The sequence below is a fragment of the Capra hircus genome, chromosome 6 (assembly GCF_001704415.2).
Source record: "Capra hircus breed San Clemente chromosome 6, ASM170441v1, whole genome shotgun sequence".
NCBI classification, from domain to species: domain Eukaryota; kingdom Metazoa; phylum Chordata; class Mammalia; order Artiodactyla; family Bovidae; genus Capra; species Capra hircus.
In genome coordinates, this window is record NC_030813.1 from 44701155 (window position 1) to 44728777 (window position 27623).

A 27623-nucleotide genomic window follows, 5' to 3' on the forward strand; every position below is an offset into this window, starting at 1 on the left:
TCATTTTTGACTGGATTTAGACTTAGAAGTAGGAGCTCTTAGAGAGGACAGCCTTCGTCTCTTGGCGATTTACTCCTGGCATTTTTCTTTTGCCTCTTTATTCGCTTGGCCAAAAGTTTAGCGTGTTCTGAAGCCTCTTCCTTATTTTTCTTCGGATGCTGTTTCTTCAGCGCAATATGCCCAGAACACCTGCAGTAACAGGACAATGAATCTTGGACGCTCTGGTCCTGGGTTTCTTACCTTCTTTGTTTAGGGGCTTTCTTACAACATCTGGATGGATGCCATCTTCTTTAGAGAGACTGAAAGTTTTGCGGATTCTGGAAGCTCTTTTGGACCCCAGGCAATGAGGCTTAGTAGTATCAGTGAGTCCAGGAATATCCTTATCCCCTTTTTTTAAGATGACCAAATTGTCAACACTCAGATTGGCATCCACAGTGCAACCCTGAACAGATTACATCATTCTTTCTCCGGTCCTCCTTGGTCTGTAATAGGAATGCCCCTTACTCAGCAACAGGTGGACTTGGCCATGGGTCAAGACACCTTGCTTTCTGGGGAAGTCCTGTTTGTTGTTACTGTCACTAAGTTAGACACACATAACCCTTCCATTCTTCACCCAGGGGATCAGCAGCAGCTTCTGTGGCCATATGCTTCTTATAGAAGATATGAAGTTTTTGTTCATTGTCCACCTCAGTGAGCTTCCAGCAGCCAGTGGCTGGGGAAGAGATGTTCAGCTTTATTCTGAGGCATTGGACTGCCTCCAGGGTGCCATGAAAGAGTCCCTTCCTTGTAATAATTAATCAGCAACATGTTTCTATGGCAATAAATGAAAAATCACATCTATGAGCCTTCTTATACACAGGTATCCCATAATTTAATTGACCAACCCCAACTATTGGATAATTTTTTCCACCCAAAGCAATGTTATAATCAATGGTCTCATTGTTGCCTCTTTGTCTACATCTTTTATTTCCACAGGAAATGATACTGATGGATGAAAGAGCATAGCATGTGCATTTATGAGAAACATGCCTCAGTTTGAATGAAATTCAAAGTATCTAAGTAGTATATCTGGTGAAGTCCGACAGAGGTCTGATTAGCTGCGTGATCTCAGACAAGTTAACTGCTGAGGGTCACACGGTGGGGAGAACGGCTGCCCTGTGGCTGTGAGGATGGTTCAGTGAAATAACACGTGTAGGTGTTGCCAGCACAGTGACCGGCACACAGCAGGTGTTTCATAAATGTCAAGTCATTGCCTCCCTTGTCCCCACCTAGGATGAAGCTCAGTCTCACAGAGAGAGAGAGAGGAAAAGAGGGATGAAGAAGAAGGTGAAAGGGGAGGAGGAGACGGAGGAAAAGAGGAAGAAGAGAGGGAAGAGCAGAGATGGGTGGGAAGGAGGGATTAAGAGAATGGAGAAGGGGCCTAGCAAATGCAGAACGTGTCTGCATGCCTCTTTTTGGAAGAAAAGGCTCATGGTAGCTTTCATGCTTTTTTCTTTGTTTATTTTTCACGGCTAGAGTTTCCCCCACCCAGCACAGAAGCTTTACAGTGCGTTACTTCAGCATTTCCATCTGCCCTTTGGGTATTGTCAAAGGTTAAACCCCACACAACAGGGCAGAGTAAAGCTTGTTTACTTGCAAGATTCATGTCTGGTCTTGAAAGGTATTTTTTTCCCTTGCCCCACAAGCACTGATGAAAAGGAAGATGGATGATACACAAGGGTGTGGGTAACGCATGTACACTGGGTTCTGCACGGGCAGGTTGGGTCGGGGAGGGCTTCCTCCTGACCCACATGCACACCTGGATTCAGGAGACAGGTGACAGCCAGACAAGCTCTTTGCCTGCCCCCATCTCCCCTGCCACCTTTTCTGGAGACTCTTTCCCAGGCAGGGATCTCCTAGGAGTCCTTTACACATCAGGATGCATTTCAGTCAACTGCTGCCTTTCCCAGGGGTATCTGCATTTCAGGATGCGGCGCTCTCTGTGGGATGCGAGGGTTGTCGGTGTTAAAATGTTTACTAATCGTTCAGGTGGCCCTGCTTCCTTTCCTGCTTTCCCTCCAGCAGCCATTATTGAGCTCATGGCATTCCAGAATGTGTCCTACACTGAAGCGCTATGGACAAGACAGACAAGCTCTCTTCGCTCTTTGAGCTTACCTTTGGATGAAAAGATAGACAAAACCCAAGTACACAAATGGGTGCCCAGTGATGGAGACGTTGAGAGAATTTACTCTGGGTAAGATGGTCAGGAAAGACCCCTGTCCCCAAGAGGCAGTGATATTTAGCCCCATTTCAATCTTTGTGATTTCTTCGATGTCCAGAAATGAGCATGTCAATCACTACATCACAGAGGCAGTGGATGCTTTGGTCTGTTTTAATAACAATAACAACCTACATGTATTGAAAGCCTACTACGTGGTAGGCAGGCTAACAACATTTTGTTGTATCTAGTCTTTATGGCAAACCTTTGGCATAGGAATTACTGTTTTCCAGAAAGGCAGAGAGGTTTTCCCAAAGTCATACTAGAAATAACGGCAGAACAAAAATCTGAACCCAGCTCTACTTTGCTCTATAATCTGTATCTTTTCTGTAACACCATATCCCCTTCCTTCCTGAGAAGAGGCCTCTGACAGCAGGTTGCCCTCAAACCCTTATTCCACAGATGATGAATAGCTTAATATAGAATTTACCCACCTAGACCTGTTTCCATGCAAATGACAAAGGATTTTTTTCTTTTGCCCCATTTCAAAGATTCTGTGAACCTCGACTTTCTCCCTGATTCTCTATAATCCTTTCCTTTGGAAGAAATAATCCAGTTGAGCCAACCGATGCTCACTTGTGTTCTCAGAGATGCAACAACGGTGGGGGTGGTACCACGTCTCTGCCTGCTCCCTGCCTCCCTCCCTTCTTTTCTTCTTTCCACGTCCCATGCTGATTTGAATTAAATTGACATAATTGTCTCAAGTTTTCACGTCCCTCCTTGTCCTGGAGCACACCATCATTACAGATCCAAACAATAGCCCCATACTCTGGTCCCCCTGAGATGGCAGCTATGGAAATTCTTATGCCACTGCTAGGACGCAGGAACATTGAGTGGGAAGCATGGCTTTTCAGGGAAGGTCCTAATATTTCACCATTAGAAGTCTCATCAGTTTTCTCTTATAATACAGGTGCCCTTTTAGGAGAAATGCCTGGAGTATTTCCAGTTAATAACAACATGGATGAATGAATATCAATAGCATTTATATTTATATGGCATTTCCCAAAGTACCTTAGCTTATATTAAGCCCTATGGTTTCCTCCAAAACCATGAGTTGGGCCATAAGCCATTGTTTCCACTACAGACAAAGGAGCATGTGATGCCTGTATTGATAGGAAAATTGCAACTGGTCCCAGGTCACCCAGCTGGTAATTGACCCAAGGCTTTGGAAGTTGAGGCCAAGTGCCCCTTCCAAACAGTTTAACACTGCAGATCAATTTATCTGGGTCTTATTGTGGCATCTGACTGGAGAAAGGGTTCAGAGGAAGGAGGATGTAGGGTAAAGGGAGGGATCTAGCAGGTGAGGACAGATTAACTGTGAACGGCTGACTCACTCATTCACATGTAAATTTCACAGTCTTTTACTGAGCAGTATCACCTATTGTATGATACTACAAGAAAGCCTAAATACAGGAGGAGAATCCTTATATTTGGCTGAGACCTACTAGCATTCTCTTCTCCCTGGCTCCACGGCTGGATTACATTTCCCAATCTGCCTTGTACTCCGTGCCTGTAGTCTAGCTAATGGAATGTGACTAGAAAACCTCTCGCTTCCTGCTCTTTCCCTTTAATGCAGATAAGCATGGAGAGCTCGAAAGCTCTGAATTATTTTATTCCTGCCAGTTTGGAACACCCTTAGACATATATTTCTATTACATTACACTGCTGGAAGTTTAGAGTTTACCTTTTACAGAGATTAGTGCTATCAGCACTTCTTAATCAGGTTGTAGGAAAGAATTGAGACTTAATGCCCTAAGGCAGCCATTGTAGGGAATGAATTAATCTCCCTTGTGCATCTAAAATAGTACAAGTTCTACATCTTCCTTAGGAGAATTGAGAGAATAGTTGCTCACACAATGTTCCATGGAGTTTAGTCCTCTTGTGGAACCTCTGTTGAGACAGGCTGCATACACTTGAGCAATCCTTGTCCTCAAGGGGTTTATTATAATCTAGTTGTAGAAACTGATCAGATGTACAAGGAAAAATGAAGAGGGAAATTCACGTGGCTTCACTTCCTCCTTACAATAAGCCTGTGAAGAAGACTTTATCTTTGTTATTTACAGATAAAGAGGTTGTAAATTATGCAAATAAAGGCTCAGAGTTTCTCAACTAGGAGGTGTTGGAGCCAAGGTTGAACCTGTGTCTGAAACAGCTTTCCTAATCACACCTCCAAAACTCTCAGAGACTTTTCCTTATGCCAGGAAGGACTTTTGATTCAAGCTACTGCAAGAGAAGTTTAATCCCCTGTCTATGCAGTCCTCTGGCCCACAGGAACCAGAGGGCATTTCCCTTCTGGAGAAGGGTACTTTTCTCACTCGCACCTTTGGTCTTGGTCATGCCTGAGATACTCTCTCTCCATAGATTTTTCCTGTCTTGGGCCTGTTACGGGGAAGAGATAATAACATCATTGAAAACTATTTATAGAAGTGAATGGGCTTCCCAGGTGGTGCAGTGGTAAAGAATCTGCCTGCCAATGCAGGAAATACAAGGGACGGAGGTTCAATCCCTGGGCCGGGAAGATCTCCTGGAGGAGGAAATGGCAAACCACTCCAGTATTCTTGCCTGGAAAATTCTGTGGACAGAGGGACCTGGCAGGCTACAGTCCACAGGGTCACAAAGAGTTGGGCATGACTGAGCATGCAGCTCCCATACACAAGTATAGAAGTGACCAGGTGTAAAAATAGCAGTCATCCTAGATTCTGACTTTAGGAAAAGGGGACTAATTTATGAAAAGTTTGGGAGGTATGATTAGGAAAGCAAAGGGTTGTTAGTTTACAGAGAGAATTAGGTTAACTAACAACCATCTTCCAAAAGCTTAATTAAGTCTCTCAGCCCTCAAGTGAGACAAGGAAATAATTGATTTCTGCATTGCTGACGGGAAAGTGGTTGGGGAAGTAATTCACCCATGGCCAACAAGGGAAACAGTATCTGTCCTGGGATTAAAATGTATGATTTTCTGGTTCTATATCCTTTGTTTCACTTTTGAGTCTGGAATGTTCAAGGCCCAGAAGAATTTTTGTGTGTGAGAGAACCCCAGAGCAGGACCATCAAAAGATCCTTTGCAAGTGAGAGACCAAATAATTCAGGATTCACTCCTTAGTAATTTTCTGCCCTTCAAAGAAGTAACAGAAACTGTGTGCTGCTTCTGAGCATCAAGACCATGTGGGTTCATGTGGGTTCATTTACTAAGTGCTGGCACTTCTCATTATAAGTTCTGTCCATCACCCAGTGGCTTGTGATGCCAGAAAATATTTGGAGATGTTAAAAATTTAAAGCAACATCCAGAACAAGCTAGACTGAAAGAGATCAAAGTGGGGGAAAAAGAAGAAGAAGTAACAAAGGAGGAGGAAAAAGCCTTCTAACTATTGAATTCACCAATCATTGAACGCTGTGCAAGGAGGTTTTCAAATGTTTTGCACAAGAACTGCATGTGATAAGCACTTAATTACTTTATATCAGTGTGAAAACTGAGACTGAGATGGAAACCATCTTGTCCAAGTTACGTGTAAAATAGATAGCCAATGGGAATTAGCTGTATGGCTCAGGGAACTCAAACAGGGGCTCTGTGACAATCTAGAAGGGTGGGATGGGGGGGAGGTTCAGGAGGGAGGAGGGGACATGGGTATACCTATGGCTGATTCATGTTGATGTTTGACAGAAGTCTATAGAATTCTGTTAAGCAATTATCCTTCAATTAAAAAATAAATTTTTTTTTTTAAAAAGAAGGAACAGGACCAGTATTGGTATCCAAGTTGGCAAGTCAGCCTGTTACCTTAATGTGTTAAAAACAAAAAACAAACCCTCCATACCCTCAGAAAACAAAACAACCAAGTCCTGTCCATCTCTCATGTGTCTTTCTTTACCACGCACATGGATTCCTGCACCTCTAACACTCTGGTCACCAAACGTGTGCGGGTATTTCCTGCACCAAGCAATTCTCTGACATCGGCTGGGTATTCTCTAATTTAATTCAGTTCCGACACTGCCTACCTGGAGAGAGGGTCAGATCCCACAGGTTCAGGGTTCAGCTCCCTGAGACCGATACCCACTTTAGATGCCAACCTCAAGTAGTATGTCTCCATGTCACCCACAACTTCTGTCCTGTTTGGCTACAAATCAGAGGTTCTCGTGACTTCTTCCCCCTTGTGCTGTGCTGTGCTTAGTCACTCAATCATTTCCGACTCTTTTTGACCCTGTGGAATGCAACCCTCCAGGCTCCTCTGTTCATGGGCATTCTCTAGCCAAGAATACTGGAGTGGATTGCCATGCCCTCCTCTAGGGTATCTTCCCAACCCAGGGATCGAATCCAGGTCTCCTGCACTTCAGGTGGATTCTTTACTGTCTGAGCCACCAGGGAAGTCTGGGAGGCCTGTGAAGTCTCGTGACTTCTTCCTCCTTAGATCTGATTAATTTGCTAGAGTGGCTCACAGAGCTCAGGGAGACATTTATTTAGGCTTACCAGTTTATTCCAAAAGGATATGATAAAGGAAACAGATGAACAACCAGATGGAAGAGATGTATGGGGCAAGGTGTGCAGGGAGGTGGATGGAGCTTCCATGACCTCTCGGGTGTACCACTCTCCTTGCACCTCCACCTGTTCAACAACCTGGATGCTCTCAGAACCCCATACGACTGAAATTTTATGGAAGACTCATCACATACATATGATCAATCATAAGCTCCATTTTCAACCCTTCTCCTTTAACAAGAGACTGGAAGATGTGGCTGAAAATTCCAAGCTTCTAATGGTGGCTTGCTGTTGCTTGTGACCAGCCCTCATCCAGGAGTAGACCCAAAAGTCACCTCTTTTGAACAGAAGATGCCCTTATCACCCAGCAGATTACAAGGGTTTCAAGAGTGCTGTTTCAGGATCTGCGGTCAGAGACAAACATTAGAGCAAAGGATGTTCCTAGTGCTTTTATCACTTAGGAAATTACAAGAGTTTCAGGAGCTCTGTGCCAGCAGCCAGGGGCAGAGACCAACGCATACTTTCTACTATCTCACACTTAACTGCACTGTACTGCCTTCCACCTGCAGATCTGACTAAGAGGCTAGGAGGAGGGCTGTCAGAATTCCTGTGCTTACATGTCTGTTTTTCTCTGCTTGACTGAAAGCTCTTGAGGCCCAGCATCAAGATTTAGTATCTTGGTATCTCCAGAGCCTAAAGTAGTTGGTGAGATCAGTAAAAGTTTGCTGCATGAATGAATGGACATCTGCAATTAGTTATAGGCCAAGAGTCAAATATCTCAAATATCTCATCCTCTCATCTAATCCCGAGTCTCTCAGGCTCTCAGAATATAGGCAACATTGCTCATCCTCCCCTGCCCTCCCCACATTCTACTTCATGGGCCAAGGAAGTCCAAAGCTGTCTCTGGATGTCTGGAAACTTTATACAAGTCACATCTGGATTATGAGACTCAGTTTCTTCTCCTGTAAATGGACGTTTTGATTTAGGGAAGGATGGCAGACAAATGCCTTCAAGGATTAGAGAAGTACAGAAAGTAAGTGATGCAGATATTTGCTGTAAGACAATCAGGAGTAGTAACCACGATGGCCAATACGGAAGGGTCCCCGAGACAGAGAAAGAAGCTATAATTCATCTTCAGTTGATTTTTGTTTTAAGGAATTTTTCTTTTGTGTGTGTGTGTGTGGCATGTGGGATCTAATTCCCTGACCAAGGATTTAACCTGGGCCCCCTGCACTGGGGGAGCTCAGAGTCTTAACCCCTGGACCCCCAGGGAAGTCCCTCCAGCTGATTATTATATGGGAATGAGGGCTTTTTTCCAAAAGATGTGGAAAATCTGGATTTTTATGTGAAAGCTTCCAGTTCTTAAATGTTGGCACAAAATTTTTCAGAAACACAAAATGAGCCAAACTCAACACATCTGTGTGCTGAAATCAGCCCATGGACCTCCAGGGTGAAGCCTCTGGACCAGATGATGTCTGAAGTCCTTTCCAGTCTGGAAGGATTTGGCCTGGTGGTAGATTGTCTCTTCAATCCGTGTGTGTTTGGCTCCCTGGTCTATTTCTGCTCCAGTTTAAGCAGAGTGGACGAGGGCTTAAGTGTAACTGTGTTTATAAACACCCTAAAGAATTCCATATGGTATGCCGAATGTGAAGTTGGCTTAATTTGAAAAGATTAAATGTGCTCAGGCAATTGCAGAGTTGTCTGTTTCATAAATCAATGCAATTTGTTGGTGGCAGGCCGGCAAGGGATGAGCTTTGGGAAACGCAGCTGGTGTGACCAGTAAGCCCAGTGGTAGGGACATCAGAGGCGAGTCGTGGGACAGTAGCTCTCCTGAACATTCAAACATCTTCCTCTTTGCAACACACACACACACACACACACACACACACACACACACACAAACACACCCCCCTTCTCCCTCCCCCACCCCCATTTCATTTCCTGCTTCTTAATTTGAACCTTATCCAAATGAAAAAGATTTCCTTTACACTTTCAGGGACAATGCAGGAAGTGCTCAGCCATCCTGGACCAGCTTTCTCGACAGATAGAGGCCCTTGGAGTCACGCAGAAGCCCTCAGTTAGGAACCTGAGCGGGGGTGCAGGCCTGCCTCAGGCATTAACCAACCACGAGACCTTGGACAATCATTTCCCCTCTCTGAGCCTCACGTCTCTAGCTATAGAATAACGGGAATGAACTTGGATGTCTTAGGTCTCCTGCACCATTAACAATACTCGTTATCTTTGATTCCCCCAGGAGGCAGGAGAGGGGAAATCTCTCCTGTCTTCCCCTTTAGCATTGTTTCTGCCTCAGATGGTGGGCAGCGGCCTCTTGGCCTCATGTTTAGGCGTGGGAATGACCTTGGCTCTACTCTTCTGCAGAGTCGCCTTAAGCAGGTGGTTGGGAAGTCTGGTGTGATGTGTGGTGCAAGCTTAAGGTGGACCTGAGGCATCTATGGATCCCAGGTAAGCCTGGAGCAGAGGCCCCTCACCATTGACTTTTCCTCTGTCATTTCTGGCACAGTTTCAGGAGCAGAGAGTATCAAGCTCATGTAATCAGGTGTCCTGATCAATACTTCTTAACCCTTCAGAACACAAAAAGGAAAAGAAGAGGGAAAAGGGTGTGTGAGTTAGACCTGTGGTTACGAATAACAGAAAAGCAAATCATGGCGGGTTAAACAATAAGAGGAGGATTTAACTAATATGAAAAGAATCCCAGTGTTATACCAGCAGCTCCAGAAATGGATAAATCATCAACTCATTGATGTCATTAAAGTCCCAAATCTCATTGATATTTCTATTTTGTGTCAAGGCAGTTCTCCTCATTGTAATGAAATGGCTGCCACAGTTCCAGGTATCATGTCTTTGCACATCAAAGTTCCTTTTTTGTGTATCTTTCATTTTCCAGTAAGGCAATCCCCCAATATTTCTTTTAAAGTCACAATGTCCAGAAATGAGTCTCATGCCTGTGCTTAAGACCAATCATTAACAGGGAAGTGAAATTACTATCCTTTGTTTAGAATCCAAAAATCCCGATTCACCCTGAGCTGGGGTGAGGCCCTGCCTCCTCCAGGGTGCAGAGACCCTATACCTGAACAAAATCAGGGTCAGAATTCAAAAAAGGAGGACAGGGGACATGATTGTTAGAAAGACTACCAATAGCATCTCTTTTCTTTACCTTCCTCGTCTCTCCCTTGGGGCTTGGAGGGAGGAAAGAAGAAGAGTAGGAAAAAAGAGAAGGAAAGAGAAAAGCAGGGAGGAGGATAAGGAAGAGTAGTAGTTTTGGAATCAAACAGACTCTGGTTTCAATCCCAGCTTTGCCATTTCCTAGCTGTGTGTTCCTGGCATGACCCCAGGCATGTCTAAGCTTGGGTTTCCTGACTTGTAAAGTGGAAGTAAGGTGGGATTTCCATGAAACTAAATGATAAGATAAATATAAGATGCCAAGCATAGTTTTTGTCACAAAATAATGTTCAATTAATATTAGGAAGAAGAGAAATAGAAGTAGGAAAGAAGCAAGACTTTATAGAGGGCTTTACAGTGTATAAGATGTTTTCACAAATATTAGCCCCTTGGATCTGACAGTCAAGTCACAGATGGGATGTGTTTATTGTTTCTGTCTATGGATATTGAAGCTACAGATCAGGGGCCACGTGTATTATCTTGCTTAAGGTAGTAGGAGCAGGGTGCAGGTCTTCAAAGTCCAAAGCCCCAGAAATATCCAGAAAAAAGGTGGTAAAAAATTAAAAAGTGTGTTGAGAATAAAAGCATATTATTATATTTGGAAAACACATTGTGGGGAGGGAGAAATCCTTACAATGGAAAATCAGGTTGTTGACGTCCACCTAAACTCCCAACCTCCATCTTCCTCTACTTAGATTCAATTGAGCACCTGCTGTGTACAAGGCAGATGGCTGGGCTCCAGAGGATTCAGAGGTGGGTGAAAAACATCCTCGGTACTCAGAGAACTCAGAGTCTTGGGAAAGCACAGAGTCATTTTACTGATCTCAGCTTTTCAAAATGCAGAGTATTTGAATTAGCACTCTTTTTCTCCCAATTTTCGCCTTCCAAATCTTGTAGCTATCTTGTAGCCCACAACCCCTCATGGCCAAGGCTGACACAGACTTTGTGGAGGAGACAGGTACAATGGAACTGGCTTCAATATTCTCTGTGGTTTCTTCCAAATAGAATAGTCTGTGAGGCCAGGAGATCAGCTGTGTCACAAAGCGGTTCTGGGAGTTCTGGTGGTCTGGAAGAGGGTGGAATCTTCCTCACTAAGCCAGTCACCTCCTCTCCCCAGCCTGAGCCAGAGTCAAGCCAGCCAACCCTTACCCATCAGGACTCCCACTTGGAGTGAGTGGGCTTGTGCTTCACCCAGGCCTGATCTTGACTGGTCACGTCTGGGCTTGGGAGCTCCAGGGTGAGTAGGGGGGGTGTCTCAGTGACTCAGCCACACTCTCCAGACCCTGTTGGGCATCATCACCTGAAAAGAATTGCCAGTGCTTCCCCAAAGGAGGCCCTTAACCTCTGAGACCCAATCTTCTTCCCTGTTCTAAGCAGAACTGATTCCTTTGGACTTCTGGTTCAGAGATAACTTAAGTCAGGTGTGGTGTATGTGATGATGAGACACTCTGTGGTTCCAGTGGTCAAGAGGAGTGCAGAGCTTGGGTAGCCAGGCCATGGTGACATGGGTATGAGCTGGAGGAGTGAAAGGCAAGTGGCGGGAGCAGGCTGATACCATCAGAGGGGTTGTACAGGGCTATGGGGCTGGTTTTGAACAGCAACAGCCTCTCTTTCCCAAGGCAGCCTCACATTTTACTTAAAGAGCTCATACTTTGGAATTGTGTCTGATGACTGAGACTCTCCAAAACCAGGGCATCAGCAAATTCAGTGCCTGGTGAGGGTCCACTTCCTGGTTCTGTCTCTTTTATAAGGGTGCTAACCCCATTCATGAATACTCCCCTGTCTTGACCCAATCATCTCCCCAAACCATGGGAGCTCGAGTGAGACCATAGGATTCACCATAACAAAGTAGCCCAGACAGATATCATTCTAGTCTCGTTACAACTCTCTCCAAGAGAGGCATCACTATTGCCTGTTAGTCGTTCTTCCTGTTAATACCTGGACTTTGGGCTCCATGCACTTCCTCCCTCCCCACTATAAGTCCTCAGACAATGTAGGAAGCATTTCATGTATAAAAGAAAAGCACTGTATTTAAATCCTTTAGAACACAGGCAACATGAGGATATGAATTTTTTATCCTGTTGTGCATGTGGTCACACCAAACCACAATGGAGGCTGAGGAATGTCACCTGGCCTGGGATTTGGGAACCTCTGTGGCAATCAGCCCTTCTGATCACCAAATAACCCTCACACCACTTTTTCCCATGAGAGACTATACTGACCAACTCTGTAAGGGGGACAGTTGAAAGCCCAGTCTAGTTACTGTATCCAGCTCAGTATTCCAAGTCTCTGGGTGGGGGGGTGGTATATGTAATGTCTCCACAAAATCCAGATGCAGAATTTCATGTTCATTGACCTGTGAACTAAAAGGACAAGTTATCTGTCACCGCCCTCCATGTACCCCACGTGCTTTGATGGAACAGGGATGGGACAAGGAAACAAGCAGTCCCATTCAGAAAAGCGCAGAGTAGAAGTCGCTGGCCCGTAGTCCATAGACTGTACAATCCTGCCAAGCTAGAGATTCTGCCAGGTAGCAGGGGAATTTTCTTGATCAGACCAGAATTAAACTCCTTGGGGAAAATTCCCTCATCCATTGTTCTCTAAGGTCTGTTATTCTATTGACATTGTGGGCCGTTTGCTGTGGGGTCAATCTTCTGAGTGTAAGATGTTTACCAACTTTCCTGGCCTCTATCCATTAGGTACCAGTGGGCAGAGGCATCTCTGCCCCGGGTGTGACAATCAAAAATGTCTCCAGGACTCTGCTGGTGACCCAGTGGCTGAGAGTCCACCTTCCAGCGCAGGAGACACGGGTTTGATCCCTGGTAGGGGAACTAAGATCCCACAGGCCATGGGACTACTGAGCCCATGAGGCCAAAGCAAGACCCAACACAGCCAAACAAATAAAAATTTAGAAAGTGTTTCCAGACATTGCCAAATGTCCTTTAGGAACTAATGGTTTTAGGTGTGAACAAAGTCCTGTATTATGGTTTTTTGAGCAAGTCTATCCTCTCACAATCTTAGTAGGATTCTGATCTACATGTGCCCAATTAGTTCCATGAACATAACAAAGGGTGAAGCTCTTTCCTAAACAAAAATGTGCATGAGTGATTTATTTCTTTGCATCCAAGTATTTTTTTTTCTACTGCATAACATAGTCTTCATTGCTATAGCTTCTAAAAGCATTTTTCTTGCCACTTGTCACTCAGCACTAATTATTAATAGTTGGGCAGTGGGCAGCAAGAAAGCTGATATTGGAGGTTGGAAAGACTCATGTTGACAAAAGGCCCTGTGATAGTTCGAAAGGCAAACAGCCCAAACGGAGCCACATGTTTTAGGTTTATATCATGGCAGCATGCCACTTCAAGGTAAACTTCAGTTTAACCGAAGTTAAACTGTAAACTTTGGTTCAATAAGTCCCTTACAAACAAACCTTTAAGTTGTGAAATTTCAAAGATTCGAATGTGTGCTTCCATCAATGTCAGGCATGAATGAAATTGCAGCTTCCCCTCCATCTCCTATCGTTGATGACCCTTCAGCTCTACCATCTCCCAGCTTCTCTCCTATAAACCTCCTATAGTACAGTGCTATAAGCCAACTGTGTTAGCTAGGCTAACTCTGTTGGACTTATGAATTTGCTCTCAGAACAGAACTCGTTCATGTGTAGGGGACTTACTGTATTAGTTAACGAATGTTAACAGTAGTACCCCACTTCAAAGTATCCATTTTCCTATTGTTAAGATATAAAAACAGGTAATGGTCTTTTTTCCTGGCCCTCTTTCTCTCTTGTCTGTCAGTGATTAGCTGGGATGGCAGGCATAAAGCTGGGTTGGCTTCTTCCTAATTAGGAAGAGAATCAGGACCTGGGATGTTGGGCTTAGTGGAGGGCAGAGAAGAAGGTATATGAGAGGGCAAGGAGAAACTTGAGGCGGTGGAGGTGAAACTAGATGGAGCCTGGAGCAGCTTCCAGGATGGAGTGCTGATTTCTGAGGTCCAGCGTGGGTGAGACTGCACAGGCCAGGTGCATTCAAAGGGTCTAGAATGAGATGACCACAAGAAAATCACCAAGAGTTCATTAATTCCATATTCAAGTAAGCCAGATGAACTCTGAACTGCTTCCAACATTCCATTTCAAATTTATATGTATGTTTTATGTTTAATAGAAGGAAATTTAAAGATAATTAATATTTCATTCTGATTAGGAAAACAGTAACTAAAAACTGAAATGAGATGAAATATTCTGCCACAGGGAAAATGTTCAGTACACTGTGATATATACATACCATAGAAAACTGCGCCATGGTTAAGCTTGTATGTACAATGTGATACCATTTACATTAAAAAGAAGAACTCCCCACTATCGCTGTATGAAAATGTTGTTATGTAAGAAAATGTATAGGAATTGATATGAAAGGACCCACCAATCAAGCTGCTAACTGTGGCTGGGCTGGAAGGGCAGGAAGGGTGATGGTGCAGAGTTGGGTGATGGTTAAAGGGCTTTAAAAGTAACAGTTTTCCTAGAATAGCACGTAAATAACATTTGATAAAAATTAAAAGAATGAAATAGGTCTCTTTGTACTGATAGATACTGGTTTCTTTTTTCCGCCTTAAAGGAAACTATTAGCTGTATTTACCTCTGTGGGGTATGGACAGAGGGAGAAAGCGTATGGGAAGACATACTATTAATTTTGTACTTCTCTACGCTCTCAATTTTCTAACCATGTTAATATGTTGCATTTTCTTCAGCAGAGTTTTCTGCATGATAAGAGGATAAACCTCTTCTTCCTTTTTTCTTTAAATTCAACTCTATTAAAGTAAACATGTTACTTTAAAGGAACTTACATGAAGTTACATGTGATCCTGGTTGATAATTTTGAAAATGTAAGAAAGCATAAAGAACAGACTAAGTCATGCGTAGTCTATCAGACATGATGTTCATTAATAACATTTTGATGATTTCTTCCAGTCTTTTTTCTTATGTCCGTTAATGTTTATTTTAATAAGATTGAGTTATATTTTGCATTCTGTACTGTACTTAATAAGGTATATGAACATTTCTCATACCATTAAATATTTTTAAACAATATAATTTGTAATCATTATATAACAGTACTATACATATATAAACATCCCCTACTATATGTACATATATAAAATCATAATTATGATGCCAATAGTTAAGCACTCACAGTATTTAGGTTTACATAAGGACTTTACCTATATCGTCTCATTTCATCCTTCCAACAGGCCCATGGGGGTAATATATCATCCCCATTTTATAGATGAGGAAGCAGAGGCTCAACTAGATTATAGCTAGAATTAACCCAAGGTGTCAAAGCTAGTGAGTGGCTAAGTCAGGTCTCTAACTCATATCTATTGTCTTAACTGCTGTATTAAACAGCATCTACCATAATTTTTAAACCAACTTCCTTTTGTTAGATGTAGGTTTGCTTTAAAATTTTTACCATGTTAAATAACCTAGTGATGAATATCCTTGTACACATGACTTTGGCCACATCTCAGAAGCCCTTGCTTAGGTTAAATGCCTCAGGGTGGAATTACTAGGTCACAGGAGAACATCTTTCAGGTTTTTGCAACATATTCCCAGACCCTTTCACAGGGGTACTTTGGAGCCTTAGGCAAACCCTTCCAAAAGAAAAGGGTAACTCTGCAGGAACAAAGATCTGCAGAGATCATGGCCCTCCTGGGTTGAGGGCTGAGCTGGAGTCCGCTGACTTTGTCTTCTAAGTGATGGCACTCAAGTCGCACCTGGCGCCTGGAGAGTTTTATTGAATTTCCCTGCAATGCCATTATGCTCTGCAAACACCGAGCCAGGCCCCTATTACAGCAGGTAAGCGCACATCTTGCTACAAGCCTCCTTTCAAGTTTCTATTATTTCAAATGTCAAATGCACTTTGCCTCAAGCCTTTTCGGCCTTTAATTTTTAAATCCACATGCATTTAATTTATTTATTGGATTTCTATAGGACTTGAGGGAAAATTTAATTCATATACTTCTGGTTCATCTTGGCTTAACTCATTTGATGGCTTAAAAAGCTTTGTTGGCTCTCTTAAAAAGAATTTTTTTGTGTGGGTGCAGCTTCTTTTCAGAGATAGGATGCTAGGGAGGGGGGATTCTCATTGAAAAGATCAGCACAAAGCTAGTAAGGTGATCAACTTGGGGAAGGGCAGGCTCCCAGTCATTCTTTAAGACATTCTGCCTGGTCAAGGAGTTACAAAACAGTACAGGTAACTGGTAAAGCAGCATCCTCTTTCTTGACCTCATTCGATTAATTTGGGAGCCCACTACTGCTACAGCGATGTGCCAGGAACCTCAGGGGCACCCCAAATTTAAAAAAAATCTTAAATTGCATTTCAAAATTTAGAAATGTTCTCATTCAAAAAATTAATTGGTGACATCTGAACTCCCCAATTTGTCTTTCTTACTAAGATAACTGAGTGGAGATAATTCCAGCCCAAAGTAGTCCAAATCTGATATTTTCTTAAGTCATTTCAGTCCGAAGATGTGTATATGTGTTATTTCCATTAGGCTTTGCTCTGTTTTGTTTCTCCTTTTTTCCTTACTATGGAAATTTTTAAACATTGAGAAAAGATGAAAGAGGTGTATGGTGAACGCCCCTGTACACACACCTTAATCCTACAGTGATTAACGTTTTGCCCTCTGTGCTTTTTCACATGCCCATCTATCTCTCTACACACCTGTCATCTCTTTATACTTCTTAGTGAATTTCAAAGTAAGCTGCAGACATCAGTAAACTGCATTCCCAAATCTGTTAGCATGCCAATATTAACTAGAATTCATTATTTAATTACATTTTTTTCTTCACCAGGAAAAAATTATACGTGAAATGCGCAAATCTTCCTTGTATCATCTAACGGGTTTTGACTAATATGCACCAAGATTTATAAATTTCCTCAATTTCTAAATCCCCCATAGAACTTCTTTGTGTCTTTTTGCAATTAACTCCTCCCCGTCCCTTGCCCCAGGTAACAACTGCTCTAATTTCTATCACTATATGTTAGTTTCACCTATTCTAGAACTTCATATAAATAGAATCATACCATATGAACTATTTACTTAGTCAAGTTGCCATGGCTTCCTGTTGTAGCTACAGGCCTCCTGGTTGAAATAAGAACTATTTAAGGTTGACCTTTCTTGCCTTATGTTATGAATTGGAGTTTCTCAGGAACACATTGAAAATGGAAGTGAAGGCACTAGTGGAAATAATAGCTTGGTTAATGCCTTGCTAGAATGGTATTAAATATGCTACAGAATTATTCTCCTTAATAAAGGGACAATCAGTGGAGAGGTCTGCCAGAAAAATGCGAGCTGTTATTTTGGAAAGAATCTGGTCCCCCTTGACTTACCATTCTGCCTATCAGAACCACATGGGCCTGCCCTATATTCAGTGTGCTGGGATTTGTCCCTCTCAGTATCAACTTCCAACCAAGTCAGAGGTCAAACTAAGATTCCGTAGTTCTCAGAAGATTCCGGCACACCCTTCACAACATGAACAGGAAGGTCTAAGTCCAGCTATGGTGATGTTGGAGGTGGAGCAGGTCACCAGTAGGTGGCGCTCTTCCTCTGAACCATGACCCAGAAGGGCCACCCACCCCTAGCTAAGACCAGAAACCAGCCTGCAGAGAAGCCCCGCCTTCTGAAAGTGACAATGAAAGGAGTCTTTAGATGCTTCTAGTTTTAAAGGCTGCTGAGTCTGTCCTTGATTGAAGTGCTTTGAGCAAGCTGTATTCAGCCGTTTCCAGGGCCTGTTGCCTTGAAACAGAATTCAGGTTTCCTAAGACCAGAGGTTATGGGATCTTATTAAGTAAAAGGATGCTAGGTGCCTATCAGTGTTAATTAGTACTAAAAAGTTTGGGAAAGAAAAATCTGGGAAGGTGAATTGGAAGACTTGATAGAATCTGTATGTTAACCAGAGATATTGGAATAATTTCACTAGGGAAGAAATGTAATTCAGTTCTTTATTCTTCTATATGTTTATTCAGTACTCAGCATTAAGGAGGGAGCAGAGTACTTAATTGTTAAAAAAAAACACTGTTGGAGTCAGGCAGACCTGGGTTGAGAGAACCACTCCCTGGGTCTCAGTTTTTTCACTGGTAAAATGAAGACTATATACTCACATCATAGACATTTCATTCCTTGATTCAACAAATATGTAGTGAATGCCCACTGTGTGCCAGGCACTGCTCTAGAGCTGTGGGCCCCGTGTGAAGAAGGCAAGGTCTCTGCTCTCATGAGGTCTCTTTGTTGTTGCTGTTCAGTTGCCAAGTCGTGTCTGACTCTCTGTAATGCCACAAACTGCAGCACACCAGGCTTCCCCGTCCTTCACTATCTCCCAGAGCTTACTCAAACTCATGTCCATTGAGTCAGTGATGCCATCCAACCATCTCGTCCTCTGTCATCCCCTTCTCCTGCCCTCAGTCTTTCCCAGAATCAGGGTCTTTTCCAGTGAGTCAGCTGTTTGCATCAGATGGCCAAAGTATTGGAGCTTCAGCTTCAACATCAGTCCTTCCAACAAACACTGGAGCTCTCAGGCAGGCTGTATTTTTGAAGATGTTTGTGCCAGTATATTCCAGCCCACATTCTCTTCTTTTGTTTTAGATTTAACTTTCTTTTTTATGTCAAGAATCCTTGCTAACAATGAAAGCAAACCAAATCATGAATAAATGCCTATTTTTAAAAAATTACTTTATTAAAGTATGATTGACATAAAATAAACTATTCATGTATATTACCATACGTAAAATAGATGACCAATGTAAGTTTGATGCATGAAACAGGGCACTCAAAGCTGGTGCTCTGGGATAACCCAGAGGGATGGGATGGGGAGGGAGGTGGGAGGGGTTTCGGAACAGGGGGACACATGTACACCCGTGGCTGATTCATGCTGATGTAGGGCAAAACCCACCACAATATTGTAAAGTAAATAGCTTCTAATTAAAATAAATTAGTGTCATTGAGTTAGACAAGGCTGCGGTCAGTGTGAGAAGATTGGCTAGTTGTCTGTAATTGTGGTTTCAGTCTGTCTGCCCTCTGATGCCCTCTTGCAGTGCATACCATCTTACTGGGATTTCTCTAACCTTGGATGTGGGGTAACACTTTACGGCTGCTCCAGCAAAGCGCAGCCGCTGCTCCTGACCTTGGAAGTGCAATAGCTCCTCTTGGCCGAAGCCTTACAAGTAGCTGTGAAAAGAAGAGAAGCGAAAAGCAAAGGAGAAAAGGAAAGATATACCCATTTGAATACAGAGTTCCAAAGAATAGCAAGGAGAGCCAAAGAAACCTTTCCTCAGTGATCAATGCAAAGAAATAGAGGAAAACAATAGAATGGGAAAGACTAGAGATCTCTTTAAAAAAAAAAAGATACCAAGGGAACATTTCATGCAAAGATGGGCTCGATAAAAGACAGAAATGGTATGGACCTAACAGAAGTAGAAGATATTAAGAAGAGGTGGCAAGAATACACAGAAGAACTGTACAAAAAAGATCTTCACGACCCAGGTAATCACGATGGTGTGATCACTCATCTAGAGCCAGACATCCTGGAATGTGAAGTCAAGTAGGTCTTAGGAAGCATCACTACGAACAAAGCTAGTGGAGGTGATGGAATTCCAGTTGAGCTATTTCAAATCCTGGAAGATGAGGCTGTCAAAGTGCTGCACTCAGTATGCCAGCAAATTTGGAAAACTCAGCAGTGGCCACAGGACTGGAAAAGGTCAGTTTTCATTCCAATCCCAAAGAAAGGCAACGCCAAAGAATGCTCAAGCTACCACACAATTGCACTCATCTCACATGCTAGTAAAGTAACGCTCAAAATTCTCCAAGCCAGGCTTCAGCAATATGTGAACCGTGAACTTCCTGATGTTCAAGCTGGTTTTAGAAAAGGCAGAGGAACCAGAGATCAAATTGCCAATATCTGTTGGATCATCGAAAAAGCAAGAGAGTTCTAGAAAAACATCTATTTCTTCTTTATTGACTACGCCAAAGCTTTTGACTGTGTGGATCACAACAAACTGTGGAAAATTCTGAAAGAGATGAGAATACCAGACCACCTGACCTGTCTCTTAAGAAACCTGTATGAAGGTCAGGAAGCAACAGTTAGAACTGGATATGGAACAACAGACTGTTTCCAAATAGGAAAAGGAGTATGTCAAAGCTATATATTTTCACCCTGCTTATTTAACTTCTATGCAAAGTACATTATGAGAAACGCTGGGCTAGAAGAAGCACAAGCTGGAATTAAGATTGCTGGGAGAAATATCAATCACCTCAGATATGCAGATGACACCACCCTTATGAGCCTCTTGATGAAAGTGAAAGAGGAGAGTGAAAAAGTTGATGTAAAGCTCAACATTCAGAAAATGAAGATCATGGCATCTGGTCCCATCACTTCATGGCAAATAGATGGGGAAACATTGGAAACACAGTGGCTGACTTTATTTTGGGGGTCTCCAAAATCATTGCAGATGGTGACTGCAGCCATGAAATTAAAAGATGCTTACTCCTTGGAAAGAAAGTTATGACCAACCTAGATAGCATATTCAAAAGCAAAGACATTACTTTGCCAACAAATATCTGTCTAGTCAAGGCTGTGGTTTTTCCAGTGGTCATGTATGGATGTGAGAGTTGACCTATAAAGAAAGCTGAGCGCCAAAGAATTGATGCTTTTGAACTGTGGTGTTGGAGAAGACTCTTGAGAGTCCCTTGGACTGCAAGGAGATCCAACCAGTCCATCCTAAAGGAGATCAGTCCTGGGTGTTCATTGGAAGGAGTGATGTTGAAGCTGAAACTCCAATCCTTTGGCCACCTGATGCAAAGAGCTGACTCCTTGAAAAGGACCCTTATGCAGGGAAAGATTGAAGGCAGGGGAGAAGGAGATGAAAGAGGATGAGATGGTTGGATGGCATCACTGACTCAATGGACATGAATTTGAGTAAATTCACTGATGTCTGGCTTACTTCACTGAGCATGATGTCCTTCAAGTCCATCTATGTTGTTGAAAAGGGCAGGACTTCTTTCTCTCTCTCTCTTAAGGCTGAATAATATGCCATCATGTATGGATGTAGAAAACATTCTCTTCTCTTATGATGACACTGCTGGCAGTTCTTTATCTTCCTGAATTGGGACAGGCCTGCAACTGAGGTGGAAGTGATGCTGTGTAACTTTAAAGTCTATGTCACAGACATGAGACAGCATTCCCTTGGTCCTCCCTCAGGACACGTGCCTTGAGATCCCTGAGCTCACATAGAGGCTACATCATTTGCTGTGATGGAGGGACCACATGGAGGGACTACTCAGAGATAGAAAAAGGTGCCCAAAGAGCCCAGTTGTTCCAGCCTTCAGCCTTTGGGTGGGTGTTCTGGCTGAGACCCTCAAAAGATCAGCATCCTCACTGTGCCTCACTTGACCTCCTTACCTGCACAGTCTGTGAGCCTAATAAACAGTTGTTTTGTCTATCAGCTTTGCATGATCTGTTATGCCACCCTATTAACTGGAACAGGCTGTATGCTAGTTGGGCAGGCAGAAGATAAGCCAGTGAACAAATAAACAAACAAGGTGTTGTCAAACATGGCTGAAAAGAGTGGAAAATAAGATGCTAAGACGGGAGTGTGTGGAGGGAGGGGAAATTCTGGCAGAAGAGAGAAGGTGTGAGCTGTGGAGATGTTCACATACAAAAAAGGGCAAGAATGAATATTCTGGGAGGGACACAACAGCAGGAGCAAAGGCCCTGAGGCAGGCTGAAGCTAGACCCATGTAAGGGACTACAGGATAGCTGGTGTCTCTGGACAATAGTAAGAGGAGTCTAACAGTCCCAGCTGAGGTCGGTGCAGACAGAGGACCTCGTATATGGACTGGTAGGTCAGAGCTAAGGGTTGGGATTTTTACCCAAGTATAAAGGCAAGCCATGGAAAGGTTCTTAGTGGTGGAGGGGTACAGCTTTATTTACAAAGTAACAATATCCCTTTGGCAGCTGTGTGGTGACAGGATTGAAATGTAAGAACTGAAGCAAGGAGGCTAATTAAGAGGCTTCAACCTCCATTCAAGTGAGAACCCATGGCAGCTCAGACTGACCTAGAAGTAGTGGACATTTTAATAACAACAACAATGGATAACATCGCCTGAGTGGTTTCTATGTTCAGGCATTGTTTCAAGCGCTTTACATGGATTATCTTGTTTTGCCTTCACAGCAACTGTTATGAAGTGGGTTCTATTATTATCCCAAATGAGCAGTCAGTTACTTTGCCTGTAATAAGTGGTGGAGGCAGGCTCCTAGCTCAGGCAGGACCACTGCTGAATGCTGCTTCCCCGGATGGAATCCAGTGGGAGGATTCAGGATATTCTGGAGGACTGGTTACATGATTTGGGGTTCGGAGGAAAAGAAAGAGCTCAAGGCTGGAGCTTATGTTCTGACAAGGGCAATGAGGGTAGAGGTGGTGCCATCTTTTGAGATGGTACTGCCTAGGGGAGAAGCAGAGGTGGGGAGAAGCCAGAGTCCTCTCATTCTAAGAATGAACAACCATAGTGATAAAATGAGCATGCGTGCATGTTCAGTTATGTCAGACTTACCTGCCTACAGAATTTTCTGGGCAAGAACACTGGAATGGGTTGCTATTTCCTCCTCCAGGGGATCTTTCCAACCCAGGAATCGAAGCCATGTCTCTTGTACCTCCTGCATTGCAGGCAGATTCTTTACCATTGAGCCACCTGGGAAGTCCTGTAAAATGAGCATAATCAAGGCTAACGTTTATGGAGTGCCTACCACGTGCAAGTACTCAACCTATACCAATTTGATTTGGCCACAACTTAAAGAAGTAAGGTAGTATCGTTTCCTCACCTTATGATGAAAGGAAGCAGCAGGAAGGCTGAAGAAATGTGCTGAAGATTACTGAGCTAGTAAATTGCAGATTTGAGGTTTAGTCTGATTGACTGTCTGCTCTAACACACTGCTGCTGCTGCTGCTAAGTCACTTCAGTAGTGTCCGACTCTGTGCGACCCCATAGATGGCAGCCCACCAGGCTCCCCCATCCCTGGGATTCTCTAGGCACGAATGTTAAGTACCAAGCACAGTGTCTAATGCAAAGTAAGTGATCGATAAATGGTAGCTATTATTATTGTTGTTGCTATTAATATTCAAATGTGGTTGACCTTCTCTGATGTATGTAACAGTGTGTTACTAGGAAATAAAACTCAGTCAGAAAGATGCCGTGTCTACAGGAAATCCAGACACTCACGTGTGGAAGTTTAAATGATTCAAGACAACCACACAATACAAAACAGCAGAGGAGGAGGTGCCTCCAGGCAGCATGTGATGAAGTGCGGAAGGGATGGCATATATCTGGCTAGACTGATTTTTTCAAGTATCTCGAGGAATATTAAAGCCTTGTGCCAGGATTATTAACACATGGATTCGCAACAGGGAGGTTCCTTCTCTATGATTCATTGTGCCCTGTCAGGACCCAAACCAAATGTCAAAGCTTGGAATAGTGACATTTACACCGGTTTTAATTACCCAGCAAGATTAGTGTTTGTGGACTTGTTAAGCAGTTCCCAAACAAAGCAATGAAATTTAATGGTTCTGTGCAACAAAATTCACCCCCTTTTTCATTTCCTTCTCTTTTTTTCTCCCTCCTGTCCCCTTCCTCCCTTTGGAGAAGCAGTAGGCACAATTTTTACTAGTATTATCAAGACAAATTCCTTGATGTTTTGATGTAATAAAAATGAAAAACATGGGCTGCTCCCACCTTTCTTGCTTTTTGTAATGTTAGTTTTTCTCTGTGGTTCCCAACATGCCAGAGATTCAAAGCAATAAGTCAAGCTATGTTTGGAGGAGGCTTTTCACATTTCCTTATTTTTTTTTTTAAAGGAAAAAAAACCCTAGAAAATTTAGAAATGTGTGTGTGTTAAGTTGCTTCAGTCATGTCTGACTCTTTGAGACCCTATGGACTGTAGCCCACCAAGCTCCTCTGTCCAGGGCAAGAATACTGGAGGGGTTTGCCGTGACTTCCTCCAGGGAATCTTCCCAACCCAGGGATCAAACCTGCACCTTCTATGTTTCCTGCATTGGCAGACAGGTAATATAAACAAACGAATGAACGAACAAAACCTCACATAATCATACTGCTCTAGTACAATGGCTGATCATAATTTGGTATATTTCCTAAGGAATTTTTGTTTTCCTGTGCTTATACACAGTTGTAGCTCTATCTAGTGTACTTTCAATGTTGTATGCTGTTTATGTAAACGTTTATTGGGTATATCTTTCTATGCCATGAGGTAAAACTCCAAATTTTATTAGAATAGTCCATTGGATGAAACTCCCTTAATTTCTATAAACAATGTAAATAGATCACTTTTAGAACAAGGAAATGAATAAAAAGTCAAATACATAAACAGCGTTACTCTTTCTCTTAACGTTAAACTTGGCGAGGTCTCATGTCTAAGGGTTGAGAATTCTGGCTTTGCCACTTGCTAGCTGTGTGACCTTGGACAAGTCAAAGGTTGAGTCACACTTAACCTCCCTGGGCTTTAATTTCTTCACCCATTAAATGTCGATAATGACAGCGCTACTTCGTAGGAATGGGATAATGTACCTGTCACATGATGAATGCTCAATAAATGTCAGCAATCATTACTATTATTATCATTATTATTTAAAGTTCCAAACATGATTTTGGTAGAATTTGCATCAGATTGGGAATCAGAATGTTTGTGCTCCAGACTTGAATGAGCTGTGTGCTACTGCTGGTTTCTGTTAACTGTGAAAGTGAAAGCGAAAATGTTAGTCAGTCATGTCTGGCTCTTTGTGACCCCATGGACTGTAGCCACCAGGCTCCTCTGTCCATGGGCTTCTCCAGGCAAGAATACTGGAGTGGGTTGCATTCCCTTCTCCAGGGGATCTTTCCAATCCAGGGATCGAAACTAGGTCTCCTGCATTACAGGCAGACTCTACCGACTGAGCCACCAGGGTCCATACGGTTGTTAACTGTAAAACAATGTTATATACTTGCCACGCCTCTTTCACAAAGAACTCAGAATAAGATACAAAGCTCTACAAATGCATATAAGGCCACATGTACTCCTTGTGGTCTGAGAGGCACAGTCCGTGGCCACGGCTGGGGTGGGAGGTGGGGGAGATCGTAGCATGTCTCTGATGACCAGACCTCATTCCAGAGCCAGGTTTGTTTCTTAGAACAATGCCGGAGGCACACAATGCCAGGCAGAGGTCAGCAAAGGCTCCCCACCTTGCGCTCTTGGTGTCTTCTTCCCTACTATTTACAGAAGGTGCAGAGCCACCCCTATCTGCTGTGTTAAGGAAACCTCTACCTCAGGCTTTTCTCTCTTTTTTTTCCCCATGTCTATTTATCTTAGGTATTCTATCAATGTCATGTGCACAGCCCAGGTTGGAAGCTGTCAGCATTTCCCATTTAGGCTGCTATTTCCAGGGGATGGTAATTTGATCGCAACATTTGTTCTGGGCAGCAACAGGCCAAAAGAGGTCTCGGTGCAAAAGCATCTTCCAACCACTTAAAAACAACAGCCACCGCAACGCACTCCTTACGTGACCAATTTAAAGTGATGGAGGTCAACAGAAAAAACACTGATATTTTAAATTCTGGAAGATGGAGGGAGTTGTTCTGACAGCGCTGTGAAGTTCATGGCTGCGGGTCAGCCAGAGTTCATTCTCAAGTATCCCAGCATGGTCGCAGGAGCTGCCAACCCTCCAGCCAGGTCCTGCTTCTGGGGAAAATGGGTAACTGCCGCCTCCTTGCCTCTCTTCTCTGTCGGGAATGGACTAGTGAGGAAGGGAGATCACGGTCAGCTCCTTTTTGGGAGTCTGCAGGCTGGGCAGAGAGCAGCGAGGAGAAGTGGAAGATGCATTACTGTTAAGAGGCTGACCTCTTACATTTGCATACCCAGCCTGAATCACCTCCTGCATCATCATGAGAGCCCTGAGCAGTACCCGGGGGAGTGACGGACCTCCTGCTTCAGAGGCTTGCTCGTTCAAGTGTTATTTACTGAGCACCTAATGCGCTTCTTGCCCTCGTGTCTTGATGGATGTGTGAGGTTGAATTGACATGCTGCTCTTCCCAGGGAGCCTCAGTTGGTGTGGAGGCGTGTCCCAGGTGAATGTACAATTACACACACCATCAGGACTACCAAGGGAAACCAGAGGCTGCTTGGAGAGGCAGGATGTGGAGCCTCTCTAACTTTCTAGAGAAAGTGACATTTCACTGGAGAAAAGAAGGCAGTGTTGAAGGTACGGGGTATAGTTTAAGAGGCAGGTTCGAGATCAGCACCATCTTTTGAACAATTAGTATGTAAATGTACCAGGCATCTTGTTGCCTTTCCTTTGTCTGAGTTGGATGTGAGACTTAGGTATCTATTCAAACTGCTTAAATGAAAACGGAGATTTGTTGAAAGGAGGAAGTTGGTAGAACCCAAGGACATCCAGACCGTGCAGGGAGTTGCTTCTTCCCTCTGTCCCTACAGGACTACCTGCTAGGGTTGGGGTCTTGGCTCCTTATTTGGCCTTTTCTGATGTTGTCCCAGGAAGGAGGTTGGGGCATCTCACTACAGCCTGGCAGGACTGGGAGCTTAGACTCTGGGCCTTTGCTGGCGGGGGAGGGAGTGGGACACAGTATTTCCTGTGGTGTTTGGCTGGAGTAGGATGTTTATTTTCTGTCTTGCTTGGCTTCCCTGTCCTGGCCATTTTGGCAGAGAGGTAGGGACTTTTGGTCCATATCTGTTGGTCTCTTATCCATACTAACCAGGCCTGACCCTGCTCAGCTTCTGAGATCGATGAAATCAGGCATGTTCAGGGTGGTATGGCTGTAGACTTGGTCTGTATCCACTGGTGCTTCTGGATTTCTAACTTCTTCAGGATCCAATCTGGGATGTACCAGGCAAAAAGAAAACCCAGGCAAAACATTCCCCAGCCATTCAGCCTTCTTTCAAAGACTTCTGTTTTTATGATGTCGAGGGGTTTTAGTTGTCCTTGCCATGAGGAATGGGAGACATTCAGAATGAATGTCTACTGGATCCTTCTGAAAATGAGAGTCAGTCAATGACCTTCTTGTTTTTTACTGGAAGGGTCTTTAAATTCTGCCATGCTTTACAATTTTCAAAAGTTTCACACAGGTGATTTCACAGAGTAATGCTTTTTCCTCCCTCTCTTTCGCCCCTCCCCTCCTTCCCGCTCCCCCCTGGTAACCATCCATTTTTCTCTGTATCTGGATGTCTGCCTCTTTTTGTTTGTCCCATTCGCTAGTTTGTTGTATTTTTTAGACTTCACATATAATCAGTCACTCCTCTACTTAACAGTCCGAGTCAGGTTCTGTTGTTTAAAACTAAGATGTTATCTGGCACAGAGTTCTTAATGGTGAATAACAGAAAACCACTCAAGCTAGTTTCAGTAAACCATGACTTCCCCGAGGTCTGGAGCCAAGCCCTAGAATCTCTAGGAGAGCCAGAGAGGAGTTGTGAAACCAGCATCTGGGCTCAAACCACATCGGGAACAGGGACAGCAGTGACGCCTCTGCCGCCACCCCAGGGCCATGCCCGGGCACAGGTGCTGAGCGTGCCTTCCACTCCCCCAGAAGCAGAAGATTCTGCCGTCATCTTTGCCAGGGTGAATTCCACGTGGCCGTTGCGACACCACATCACGTCTTCTGAGTCAAAGTCCAT

General features: G+C 43.6%; 1 pseudogene; it reads right to left on the bottom strand.

The window, feature by feature from the left end:
* On the bottom strand, positions 1–27623 carry LOC102169170 (annotated as a pseudogene).